The following is a 14545-nucleotide window of genomic DNA, read 5'->3' on the forward strand; positions in this document are numbered from 1 at the left end:
TTTAATCTATGCAATAAAAAATGTTCCGCAATTTTAACAAATTGCGATTTTGCAAAAAATATTATTACAAAATCATTCGCCAAATTATGTCGTTCGTTTTTAGCAAAACCTGAAAGAAAATGGTTACTGGCACCTAATTATATACTGCATTCCATACTCAAAAATACGAAATGAAATTCTTAGCAAGAATAAAATAATTAATAATTATTTAAATATAATGTTAGAAGTATGATTCAATATATGTATATTATAAAATATAAATTTAAATGCGTATGTAAGGACAATAAAATTTATCAGATTTCAAACCAAAAGAAAAAGCGCATAATATTAGATCTTGGTTTAAAATCTGATGATTATAAAGGATTTATTAAAATTTCCAGAAAATTAACCACGGGCATATTTAGTACTTGGCTGCTTGGTACGTATTATTATATATAACCGTAGAAAATGGTATATGATATTATTTTGATACTTAAATATCTTTCACTAAAGAATTAAATATATCAAACATATATGAATAGCGTTTTCGGGTGTATATAAATAATAAAACTCAATTTCTTTAGTTTCTATCTTGAAATGGCTAAATAAATCTTATTAATTAGTCTCACCGACCGTGGTTAATTTTTTCCAAATTCTGCATCGATATTTTGTAAAATGATATTATGTATGGTATGTACTTATTTTTTCTAAAATTAATTATTATTATTTTCAACACAATTAATATTTATTATTTTTCTCTATAAATCCTTTATATATTTTGTGTTTTTCGGTACGAGAAAAAGGTCTGAACTGGGTGCCAATATCTGTGCTTGATATAATTTCATGAATATCATTTGGGGCATTTTTGCAAATAGAATTATGTGTTTGTTTTGAGAAAAAAATTATTTAAAAATCATATCAGAAATATATTATACGTACCATAATTGATTGTACCTATAAAATCTCTATTTTTGTAAAATTGAGTGATTAGGTAAACGGAATTAGAACTTATGTGTTTTTATGATAGTAATTGTAAATGAAATTTGTGATATGGAAAGATTACGGTAAATTGATTATATGGTCAAATTCATCTCGAAAAATATTATCAAGATTCTTTATCAATTATCATATTGCTCTTTCAAATGAACGGAATATAATCAGGAATTCGTATATACACAAAAAAAATAAATTCAGGCCAAATTTCAGAACAAAATAGTTATTTTCTGTTAACGGTCTCTTTTCTTGAAAAATCGCAGATGTTGGTAGTCACAAACCAAATGCCAAAAAGCTATGTCTTTACTCTTCATCGTGCTACATATATTTTTCCAATCTAACCTCCAAATGTCTCAAATATTAAATAACAATGTTATCACAACTGCAACTGTTTGTTGTCATTTCAGGTAACACATGCTTGATGTCAACTAATGTTATATTCTGACTTTTGTGAATGTTAGAGGTTTGATGTTTGAAGTAGATATAGTGTAAAACAATTGATCTAACAGCAAAACATACCTTTTTGAAGTTCGTGACTACCAAATCAAGCAATTATTCAACAAAAGAAATCTGTAACATAACACAGTTATTTCATCCGAGAACTGGTTCCTAAATTACGATAATCAAAGGAAAATTAAAACCCCGATCATAAAAACATATAATTCTATTCAATCATTATTTCCCGGATGACTGTTTTATATAAGTATAAATCTTCCATAATATTTCCTTTAAATTTCCCTATGTTACCTGCTTTTGGAGGTAATATTTTGGTCATCGGTCATACCTGTCCACCTTCGCCTTCGACGCTCTGCAATTCGCGCCATTCCTCGATGGTTTGCGCCAAATCCACTTGACAGAGGAACCTTAACTTCCCGATTTGGTCGTGTTTGCTGAACCGATCGAAGTCAAATATCGCAAAGACTAGAGTTTTGTTCATTGCGTCCGCGTAAGGAACGCCCTGGGGAATAAATAATATATATTGAAGATAGACTTTAAATGCATACTAAAAAATTAACTGCCAAATTTCTGGTACCAGAAATTAAATTAAAATAAAAGTTTAGAATATCTTGAAAACATTCGAAAATTTTGAATGTTCTTTGAATCATTCAAATCGGTTGATCCGAGTTCCCAAAATGGTCGACGAAAATTTGTATCCGCACACACACACATACATCAATTTTTTCTAATGTATGTCAAAATGTTCAGAAACCTTGAAACGTAAAAATAAAAAAGAACATTTTATTTTTATGTGATATAGTTTTTTTAACAGCGATTGGAAACATGTTTGCTATTGCCTCTCCTAACCTAGTATTTCTCAAGAGGGAATCTTGCGCTTATTTAATCTTTTGTAGTCTCTATATATTAGATTTGTCTCTAATAGTGTTGACGTATATGTGTTGCAGCAATGCCCACTTCTATAATCTTTATATGTTTTAAGTCTCAGTTGGACTCTTCTTCAGTGGATAGAACTCAATAATTCCAAATTATTATAAAACACACAAAAACTAGATTTTGGGTTCTATCCACCAAAAAAGAGTCAAACTGGGACTCAAAACGTCTGAAAGATTATTGAAGTCGTTTTAGTTTTTTACTTGGAATTTTATTTGAGAAAACTCATCTACGACGCTACTATGGTCGGATTCAAAATGAAGTTCATTTTCAATTATTTTCCAAATTATTAGCAATTTTATGGCATTTATATATTGTCATGTCGATAATTTGTCAAGTCAATAGTTGTCCAAATTATTGTATTTGTTGCTAAATTTTTCCTCATTATAATTGGAAAATGTGAACTTGGTTTTTAACTTTCTTGCTCATATTAGAAGTTAAAATCGGGAGCATACTGAAGCCCTCAATAAAGCTTGAGATAGTTTTCAATATAATTAATAAAGCTTTATCAATGCTTTTATCAAAAGAGAAAAATGAATGAGTGTTTAAAATTCTGAACTAAATATGTATTTCTAAGTAAACTTGATAAAATTGATTAATGTAAAGAAAATAAGATACATATCAAAATTTGTTAACATCTTATTACAATTGCAATTATAATTTCTTCAATATCGATTTGAAAACTGTTTAACTCTTCACATTTTTTACAAATTTAAATACAAATATTTTTTCAATAGTATCTTTATATATAGTATTTTTCATAAAATAGTCATCAACGACGGAATAAAATGTTGCATAAAATATATTTTTTTAATTATTTCTAATTATCTTGTATTATTTTCTCTATATTTCAGAATGTCTATAAATAATCTTTTTAATTCAAGTAAAATATATTCGCACTTTATAAAAAAGTTATAAGCAGATAATAAGCTTCATATATTATGAAACACAAACTTTCTAAATAAAAACGATCAATTTGACTATTATAAACAAAATTTCAGGAAAAAAATTGGTAAAATCGGTAATATTGCAATTGCAATTGTAATTCGTTTTTTATTGATATTGAAACTCTTTGAACTTTTAAAATTTTCTCATAAACTGCAGAATGAAGTATTACATTATATTTACTAATTAATTTATACATTAATTCTAGTTATTATTCTATTCTTATTATAATATTTTGTGCCAGTAAAATATATACCATTTCATATGAAATCTGATGTATTCTCATTATATCAAATTAATGTGATGAATAATAAATAGATAATAAAGGTCAATTACCATTATTCAAGGGAATTCGAACGTGAATTGAAACTTTAAATAAATAGAAACTAAAAAATAGTCATTCAAAAGAACACTTTGTCTTGCTTTTCTACCATGAGTACTAAGTAAATTCAATCACGTATCCGTTAAATAAACTTCTCTCAGTGCTTTTTCCTGTTCTAGAAACAATCCAGTAAACAACACCTTCGCAAAACATATCACTTGTTTTTCCGCCGGGAAAAGTGCAAGAGTTGCAATTGATACTGACCTTAAATGTGAAAGTCTCATTGAAGACAGGACTCAAGGTCTTCCGATGGACCTTGGTTTCGAATTTCTTCTTCTTGTCTGGCAGCAAATAGACCTTGACATAGGGGTCGGATGTGCCACCCATATCCAGCGCGGGCAACTCTTCGGCTTGTATTACGGTCACAGCCAAGGAGTTTGAGTTGAAGTCGTACTCCAACTGTTCAATTAAGAAATAATGATCTCATTAATTAAATTGATTTATTCGATTCAGTTAATTAAAATGTTTTCAGACCTTGTTGCCTATAACCTTCATTAAATGTTTGTAAATACGTGTTTTTATTGAAGCTGTTGATGGTAAATGACACACGTAAACATCTTTGTATTTTATTTACCCATTACAAATTTTTGTAATATATGAAATTATCGACTTGCTTTATTCTTTGCAAGAATTCTTGCTAATTCTTTATAAAATTTTACATAATTTTTTTTAACATCTTGGGCTACAAAACGAAACGTTCACCTCATATCTTAACGAACCAAAAATTGATTCGAGTTAATAATTTCAGTAGCAAATAATTTTATTTATAATTGATCATTTCGCCAATTTATTCCAAAAAATTATCATTTATGACAGCATTATCATTTAATTAATTTTCCTCAACCTAAGCGCTATCAAAACAAGAACGTGTTTATTCAAGTAACCCCTGCAAATAAATTACGTTACTGAGGACCTTATCAAATTAATTTTTCATGAGATTTATGAAGCGGAATAAAAAATGTAACAGAAAATTACAAATAAAAATAAAAATGGTTGAAAATATATTTATCATTCAAATTAATGCAGCTTTTGGTAATCAACCTTATATAAAATTAATGAAATGTAGAAGGATCTTATAAATTGTGTTAACGTAATGATGATAATAATATAATTTTAAATCTCAGACATTTGTATATTACACGGGTTTTATATATTATTCAATAACTTTGTGATAAATATAACTTGGGTATTTTTCCTGGTTCGAACAGCTGAATTATTATACATTATTCTTAATCTCGATATATTTTATTTTAGTAGATTTTTGTATTATGAGTGAAACGAAAATTAATTATGTAAATAACAGAACAGTACACTCTATATTTTGGAACTTTTTTTGAGGTTTCTAGTCGTGTATAAATAAAAAACAAATATCTTTAATTAAAGGCATCTATGTAGGTAATAAAAAATTAAATCATATTTCAAAAAATGTTGATATTTATTGCACTTCCATATGTTTCGGTTCCCAATTTGACTCATATTCAGTGATAAAACGCACAAATTATTAAAAAAAACAGACACAGGATATAAGGCTTTTATAATTACCATGTATATGAAATAGAATCATATAAAAAAGGCTTTTATAATTACCATATATATGAAATAGAATCATATAAAAAAATATTTTTATAATTTATCAGTTTTACATAACTCAACATGATGGTTATACTTAATTTTTGTTTAATTTTTAAATTAATTAATTATTTCTATTTTATAAATAAGACAATTGATCAGGTCTTGTATTAATTTTAACAGTTTTTGTGTTATTTATAATAATTTGGAATTTTTCTGTTCTATCCACCGAAAAAGAGTCAAACTGAGACTCAAAACGTATAAAAATTACTGAAGTGGTTTTAGGTTTTTTATTCAAAATATTTTGATGGTTTAATTAACTACAAAAGAGTGAAAAACTTAAACTTAAAATGTATGGAAAAATTATTAAAAAAATACATAATGTAGTCCTTTTTTTAAATCTTATCAAAATCCTGGGGTATACTGGACCCCAACGTTACCTTTAGCGACGATTTTTCACAAGTTTGCGCGTTTCCAAGCATTTTCAGACCTCATTATTTTTTACTTAACAATGAATGCTGTCGCATTGTTCAGGTTTTATTTAGACTAATATAACTTCTCATTTATTAAAAATATGTAGGCGATCGTCGTTAAATAAATTATTAATAAGAAATATATTAATGATTCTTGTTGATGTGTTTCATCAACTGTTTTATGAGTAATTAAGTTGATATTTAATGATACAGAAATTATTGCTTGTAATACAATAGTAATCCGCACCATCCCAATCTATAGAAAGAAAAACAAGCAGAATTACACCCATAGTTCCATGATATAAAAATGCTATCGTTACCTTATTTTATGTGATTATTATATTATTGGACCAAGTTGATTATTTTGACCCCCACAGAGATCATAGTTCGGGGTTTATTCCAGCATTTCATCGGGGTTGAATGGATAAGCAGCCGAATATGTAAATTATTCTAACACTATTTATAGAATAGCCAGTGCGCATTTCGTTTATCGATTTTGGGCTTGTGTGTTGATATTTGATTCTTAACGTGTACTAAACTTTAACTGTACGATAATTTAAGAAAATTTAAGTGCTATGTGTATGCAGACTTGAGCATAAATAATTAATAACATTCAAGATATTAAAAGTGAACTAAATTAGCAACGTCAAATGTATTAATAATTGTTCAGTGGCCAATTTTAGCATTAGGATTGTTCGATATAGTTTCAAGTAGCAATTGGGCATGTGGGCACACAATTGGGCACACAAAATGTGTGACATTAAGATTAATAAAGAATACTTTTATATGCAAAATTAATTTTGTACGTCTGGTCTTATTTATACATAGCCATATGTATACTTATACATTAGTTGTATGTTCCGAAACTAAGGTGTTTATCATCATTACTTCATTAAGTAAAATTAATTCAAATTAAATATACTCTTGCTTTGTGTAAAAAAGTGATAAATTTGTAATAAGCAGTTTACAACATATATTTCTAAATAAACTTGTAATAAATTTGAAAAATTTAAAGAAAAGCATATATAGAGAAATTGGAGTAGGTTACAAAATTCATTCCAAACCGATTTTCAAGCTTTTTAAACCCTTAAATAGTTTTGATTATAATTTGTGCATTATTGTAACTTGTATATTAGATATCCTTTATGTTAAAGGTGAAATGAATTAGCAATCTCTATTGCGTTATAGAAATATTTTTATAATTCTGCAGTACTGATAGTTCTAAATAGTTCCAAGTAGTTCCAAGTAGTTCTTGGAATTGATTAGGAAAATGTACAAATTATTGGGAAGATTGAGATTACTAAAAAATTCTTTAATTAATATTGAACTTCAGATCTTATTTATACACACGAATATGTATTCTTATAAACTAGTTGTTGGATGTTTCGAAACTAACTAAATCACCATTATTTTAATAACCAAAACTGTATTCGATATTTATCATCACCATTTATTATTTATTTATTGTTGGGTTTATTTTGATTATAAAGTTTGATATTGACTTTGTATTATCCGATGAGGCTAATTTAGATTCAATAGACATTAATAGTTTCTCTTTATACTAAAAATACACTTTTTTCGATAATACAATTCGTAGAAACGCGTTAATATCCTCTGGAACTAATCCAAAAACACGTATTTATTTACGTCGTCGTTCTAATTAGCTAATTCATGCTTTGTGGTGAATTGTGTTGTGGAAGTTTATGGACTATTTTTATAACTAATAAAAGTTCAAGATTAGTTCTTTATCTCAGTTTGTATGTGAAACGTAACGTGACTGTGGTACCCGATGGTCATGGTTGTTTGACGTCATTGTGCGAATCGGTATATACTCCAAATAAATATTGGAAAATGTATATATATATATATATATATATATATATATATATATATATATATACAGTAAATTAAAATTGTGTTTGATGCATATATTTGAAAAATACTTCTACTGTCATCATTGTACAAATAATACAGGCACTTGAATTTACACTTCACAAGTGAGTAATTTGTTCAGCTCAATCAACAATTAACAAACAGAAACACAAATAAAACGCAAAAAGATATAAAGATATAAAATTGACTGATTACCATCATTTATACTTGTTTATCTACACATAATCATATATGTATTTGTTAATAATTTGCCATTTGATTTTAATTGGCAGTATTGAATTGATTACTTTTCTAGTCCTCGTTTTAACGATTTTTAAGGAATTTTGAGTTACAGCCTCTAGGAAATACATCGATATGTTAGTGATTTGAATTTGATATTGACATGTGCATTATTAGAGTCTGATAGTCAAGCACAATATCGATAAAAAAAAATTTAAATTTATTTTAAAATCTATACGTTTCAGCGATAACTCAGGTGGAAAATTCGCTTTTCCTAATATTACACACGCAAACAACAATATTCCATAACACTACACTCTGTAATTAAATTATTGGAATTTTTATAATTGTATAAATTTACAATATTGTCAAAGATTAACTTTCCCATTTCAATCATGTACTATTTAAATTTTTACTTAGTCTACTCATTGCACACATGCTGTTTATTTTTAATATTAAAATAAACAAGTTTTCCGCTGAATGAAGTTTAGAACTATAGTCGAAACTGTATTTGCAAAGAAATTAAAAAAAAAATCTCTGTTTAAAACTCTTAATGCATATATAAACATCAAATCTACATTCACTCCAAAATATAATTGAAAATACCTTGAGCTATAGATGTTTTTGGTAGTAGGTACGTAAAGACTAAAATATTAAATTATTTTAACGATTCTTCCAGAAGGAGAAGTTTATGTTTTCATTAAAAATTTTGCTAGTTTTATGTTTTCTTCCCATTTCAAGCCATTCTGAATCGAATGAGACTAAATTTGCTCATACTACCGCATCGATTTTAAAATATCAAAAACTGTTCGAAAGATATTAGTTGGGAATGATACGGATTAGTTTTAGATAAAAATCTACCGGGCCGTTTTCTTGTAATTAACTGTTGAAAAAAATATTTAAATCGATTTTTATGGAACTTATATCATGGTCTTATAGAACTTACTGAAATATTACGGTCTTACGACAAGTAGTTTAATTTTCAAAATTCACCAGAGTTTGAGAAAATTAGTAGTTTTTTTGATGTTCGTTAAAATTAAAATTAGACGATTTACTTGGTATAATGATAGAGTACTTGGTCTTAATGAACATACTAAACCATTAAATTTCTACGGAAACTGGTTCAAATGAAAATTATTGAAAAATACTTTTGCTGCTTTTTGAAAATACTCCGAGTTAGCGTGTTCATTCGTTTTCAATTATGTGTAATCCACTCGGAATACTTTTAACCAGTCATAAATCAATTTATTTTTCATTGATTAAGTTGATTATATACACATATCGGGAAGTTCATGTGACTTGCTTTAAGGCAAAATACCAATACCAACGAGTTTATTTATTTGTCATCAATAATATTTTTTCTAAATAATTCCTACAATACTATTTCTATTTTCTATATATTCCTAACAATAATATTATTTTCAATATCAGTTTCATAAAAGTATCATCAATTTATTATGAATTGATCAATAAATATAGACTGTTTTCATGACCGTATACAACCAAAAGCAAATAAAATCAATAATTTAATATGAAGATTATTATTCTATTATGAGTTCTTTACCTTGAAGTTGAGTTTTCCTAATTTGATTTCGGACGGTTTGTCTTCATCGGGTTCCTCGATGTTTTCCGTGAGTTCTTCAGTGTCCGGCTGAACCTGTAACGTGCGCAAACGGGTCACACAAATAACACTACAAAATTGTCCCAAAAGGTTGCCTTCACATTCTCAAGACACGAGCAATAAGATAAAGTCATTATAAATAAATTGTAAATGAAATATTTACACGCGATTATAAAATACTTAATAATTTTTATCAGAAAATATTTTTCGTTATTCCAAATTAGCTTTTGAAAAAATATTATTTGTTATCTTATATAAAATTACGGAAATAATGCAATTGTAATCTTATATAAAATTACATAAATTTTTATTCATATTTAATCATAATTATCAATATAATACATTATAAAAATTAAATAATTTAAAAATATACTTGCGGTATCCAAGCGGTTAGCGGTTAATATTTTTAAACACAAATATTTTTAGTGACAAATATAATTCAGAAAACTTTCTCGATTAAAAAAAGTTATTAAAGTAATAATAAGTTGCATTACTAAAAAATATTGTTACCTTGTTGTTAAATTTTTTATGTTCTTATTAATACCTTATCTTATTAATAACACACTGCTTTAACGTACAATTATAAATATAACGTAACTTAGAAGGTTCGATAATTTCATTATAAACTACTTTAGGAAATACTAAATATATAGTATAGTAGTATATATATTTTTATAACAAAAACACTACCATGCTTTTAAGATAAAACTGATGGAAAATTTTCCAAATTAATAAGCTGTGACAATTAATTGGTGTTTATAATTAAGTTTATAATTAAGTTTGAATCATAGTTATAAAATCTGAAAATAAATAACTATTTCAATCTGCATTTGAATTAACCAATTGGGATAAAAAACCAAAATACTATGACCTTTAGTGCATATTTTGAAAATACTTCAATTTGATTGAGGATAATTGTGATTTGCTAAATATAAAATTATTAATTTTTTATAACGTTTTAATCAATAGCGTTCACTATAACAATACAATCTCTGTTTATATTTGTCATAAATAAACTTCTCTTTTGAATATTTATTGTTTATAGTTGAAAAAAAGTGTTATTGAGTGAAACTTTTTCATAACAATTTTATAACATATGCTTTCAATAAATAAATGAATAAATATTTTTAAGGCATTATATCAAATAAAACGCCATTATAGACATTATAGAATAATGTTTAATATTTTAAACATTTCTACATAATATTTTGTCATCATCAGTGGATATTGGATATTAGTGTTAAATCTGTATTTTATATACAAAAATCAAAGTTATCAATTTATATAAATTTTGGTTTGTTAATGATAGGTCAGTGTGATAAGTGTTAGTGCTACTTATGTGCTATGTGCATATAAATTAATTTAAAACTCCAAAATCTGACATACACTGATGATGACATAAAATATTGTATCAAAACCTTTTAATATCAAAAATTCATCTATAAGGGATTAAAATTCAAAAAAAAATATTATAGAATCTATATGTCTTAATGTCAAAACAACGCTAACAGCTTTAACATCACAAGAATGAGCAAAATGTCAAACTTCTACATAACTGATTATATATTTCTACGTGATGGTGCGCATACTTTTCTAATTCGCTACGTGTCTTTTCTAATGCAATTTTTCACAATTTATCAAGCAAACTGACCTTTTCTTTATACGCTGACCCTAACAGCTGTACAGATTTGAGGTCGACTCCTTTCATCCCTTTTCCTTTTCCATCTTTTCCTCGTCGTTTGCGGAAAATCTTCGAATGCAGCAGAAACATATCCCTAATATTACGAGACATACTCCTGAAAAAATAAGTAATTTTTGAGTAATGATCTATGAAATAATTTTATTTTTATGTGAAATAAAAAAATATTGTTATGGTCGTGATTTTCCTTAATCTCTATATTTTCAATCGAAATATGAATGCTTTTTATTAGATCGTAAAGCAGCTTTGGTCATACTTTATAACGTTATAACAATAAAACGATGGAGCGCTTGATGATTGTTTGTAGGACATAAAGGAAAATGTTTATAAATTGAAAATATTTAAAAGCAACCATATAAATTGTAATAAGTATTATTTAATCTAACAATATTGAAACAAAATTATGGGAGAAAATTTAAAAACGGCTTTGAAAAAAGAGGAGCTGTTAATAAAAAAAACTGAAAATTTCTTAACAGAAAAAGAAGAATTAATGAAAGAGTTCTCGATTATATAAAGATTTTCCGAAGCGAAATGGTTCACATTGAATATAAAGAAAAGATATTTTAAAAATGCGATGAAAAAGTATGCAAATCAATGACATCTAACAAAGAAAAACAAGATAATGGAGTTCAGAAGCTAAGATAATGGTATATATAGACAATGACAGCAGAAGTTTGAAAAGTGTATTATAAACAGAAATTAAAGACACAAAGGCTGCTTCTGCAACATCTCGCAAATGCAAAAATTTGAGAGCTATTATTTATTCATGATCAAATAATAATAAAAACAGAGCTATATTTAGTGTTTTATAAAAATTGAAGGTTTGAAATATTATTACAAATTAAATTACAAAGCAAAATTCAAACATTTATTTTTGAATTAGTCAATCGTTTACACACAGGGAAATATTTGTACAATGGAATATTTCTGAGAATCCGATAATGCAAGAAACGATCAATAATTTGAAGCATCTAGTTTGCTCGATGGCAAGCTTTCTGTCGCCAATATATGACTTTTTTTTTTGAAAATGGACTAAAATAGTTTGGATCAAAGTTTAATGAAAAACGTTGACAAAAAGGCGATATAATTTATCAGCTATCAAGCTAGATAAAAAATGGTTGGACTACTGAAATGACTAATTTGAAATAGAGATTTGTGGTGTATATGTCTTAATTACAGATTATAATACCATTTAAAAATGGTCTCTGAATGTAAAAAAAGCATTCTAAGGGTTACCAACGCTTACCACTTGGGGCTATACAAACAACATGTTGTCCGATTGATAGTCAACGTGATTATACAATTTCATTTATATATATATATATATATATTATTATTATTATTATAAAATTTACCTATAATTATTGTTACTAAAACCCATGTCGAAATTCCCATATCTTCTGCTAACTGTTTTGTGATTTGTATCGCCTGATCGCCGACATCTTCTGCTGTTGATTTTGTAGGTGCTATACTACTCGAATCGTCGAATGTATCTATTATATAAAATCAATAATTTATAAATAATTTTGAATCAAAATTACATATTTAATAATACATGCATTTAGGTAAATAATGGTTTTCATTCAATTGTAGTGCAGTCTTCAGCGCAAGCTTATACTGAAGCATTGCCACGCCTTGTGAAAGAAATATCTAGAGATGCATGGATGCCGTAATTAATTAATAATATTAATTAGAAAATTCAGATTAATAATTTAAATATTCTAAAATTTATGATGTAATTATTAAGCATATATGTATGAAGAATAACTCCAAGCGTACGTGAAAATTCAAAAACTAAATTTACATTATTTAGTGTATATAGGAAGCACAATTTTGTACTAAATTGTTTCCATTGCATCACTTTGCATACATTCGAGAGAAAAATGTCTATTTTCTCTGATCATTTTTTCATTCCAAATAAAAGTTGATCTTTCCATGCTTCAGATGTAAATATTTAAAACGATACACTTATCCACTTCTTCCAAGTACATGGTTTGTATAAATAATGAGTTGCTGCAACTTGATGAATGCAATGTATGAATTATGATTTGTGTGCATGTAAAGTGTTTATGTGTGAGATTTATGCAAAAGTTAGAAAGATTAAAGGAGATTACGAACAAAAGGCAGATAATTCATAACAATCTAGCAAAACAGCGAAGCAATACGTTATACGTTTTTCGAGCAAAACCCTACATTATCACATTAGCATAATTCAACGTGCTGAATTATCTCCTTTCATAGAATATAAAATTACTTTTGTACGGAGTGTAGTTTATATTTTTTTCTTTGTGTTAACATAAAATTTAGGTTTCAACTTTAAATTAGTTTTGGTATACTTTGTAAATGTTTATATACATCGTTGTTGTACAACATTCAACATAAAAAAACGTCGAAAAATTTGATATCTGCACCATGGTGATCGTTTACTCTTGAAAATATCTGATTATAATTGTATAGTTAATTTATTTAAAAATTTTGAATTACAAATACACAAATATAAAATAATTTTTGTTTGTAGATAAACTAAACGTTTTAAGTTTCATTCCTATAAGGTTCTTTTTTAGAATATGAAAAATAGTAAAATCGTCAAGGGCTTAGAAAAAAGAATAACAATTTCTTTCAAATAAAAATTTCACCATTGCACAGCTCTTTATATTCTTGAATATATTCTTTCGACATTTAAAACACAAACAACAAACGTAGAACGGTTTCAAGTAATGTGTAATGATTTCAAAGTAATGATTAAACATTTTGCAAAGAGTGGAAATTCTTCTGATAAAATTCTCAGAAATTGGTCAGAAATCTAGTAGGGAGTATATTTTTAAAACATGCTGGTCATTTTTGAATACGTTAAACTATTCTAAAATAATATTTCATATTAATAGCAGTTTCCGATTTAAATTACTGAAAGCTATTAATGATCTAAATCTGGTTATCCAGTTGAGATAACATATCTAAGCACAGAATCATTAAATTATGAAATTTAAGGGGCACAACTAGTGTAACCGCCTAAAAAAAGGTGATTTTTGGGAATTTATATTATAAAAACTACTTCATCAATCATTTCAAAATTTTAGGAATATATTTATATATGTTTTAAGAATACATAATTTTGAAGAAAAAAATTAATTATTTTTTAAGTTATCGTCGATCTCCAACGGCGCGTCAAAAAAAGGCCCTTCACTACTGCAGTGATTCCGGCCTTCTACGTGGATGAAATAAAAAAAAATCTCGTTAAACTAGATAATATTGTCTGTAAAATGAACTACGATAAAGAAAAAAAATCAAAAATTGACAAAATGACGGTGTTTTTAAAAAAAGTCGAATTCTACCCAAAATTTTGGTCGTTTTTGGACTGCCAAAATTCGATTTTTGATCCGATC

The 14545-nt window shown here is 26.8% G+C and overlaps 1 pseudogene; it reads right to left on the reverse strand.

The window, feature by feature from the left end:
- Positions 1 to 14545, reverse strand: part of LOC113368030 — a 38857-nt pseudogene that overhangs the window by 12400 nt on the left and 11912 nt on the right.

The sequence above is a fragment of the Ctenocephalides felis genome, unplaced genomic scaffold (assembly GCF_003426905.1).
Source record: "Ctenocephalides felis isolate EL2017-DRISC unplaced genomic scaffold, ASM342690v1 CF-g0.4_SCAFFOLD_01170, whole genome shotgun sequence".
In the NCBI taxonomy this organism is placed as follows: Eukaryota; Metazoa; Arthropoda; class Insecta; order Siphonaptera; family Pulicidae; genus Ctenocephalides; species Ctenocephalides felis.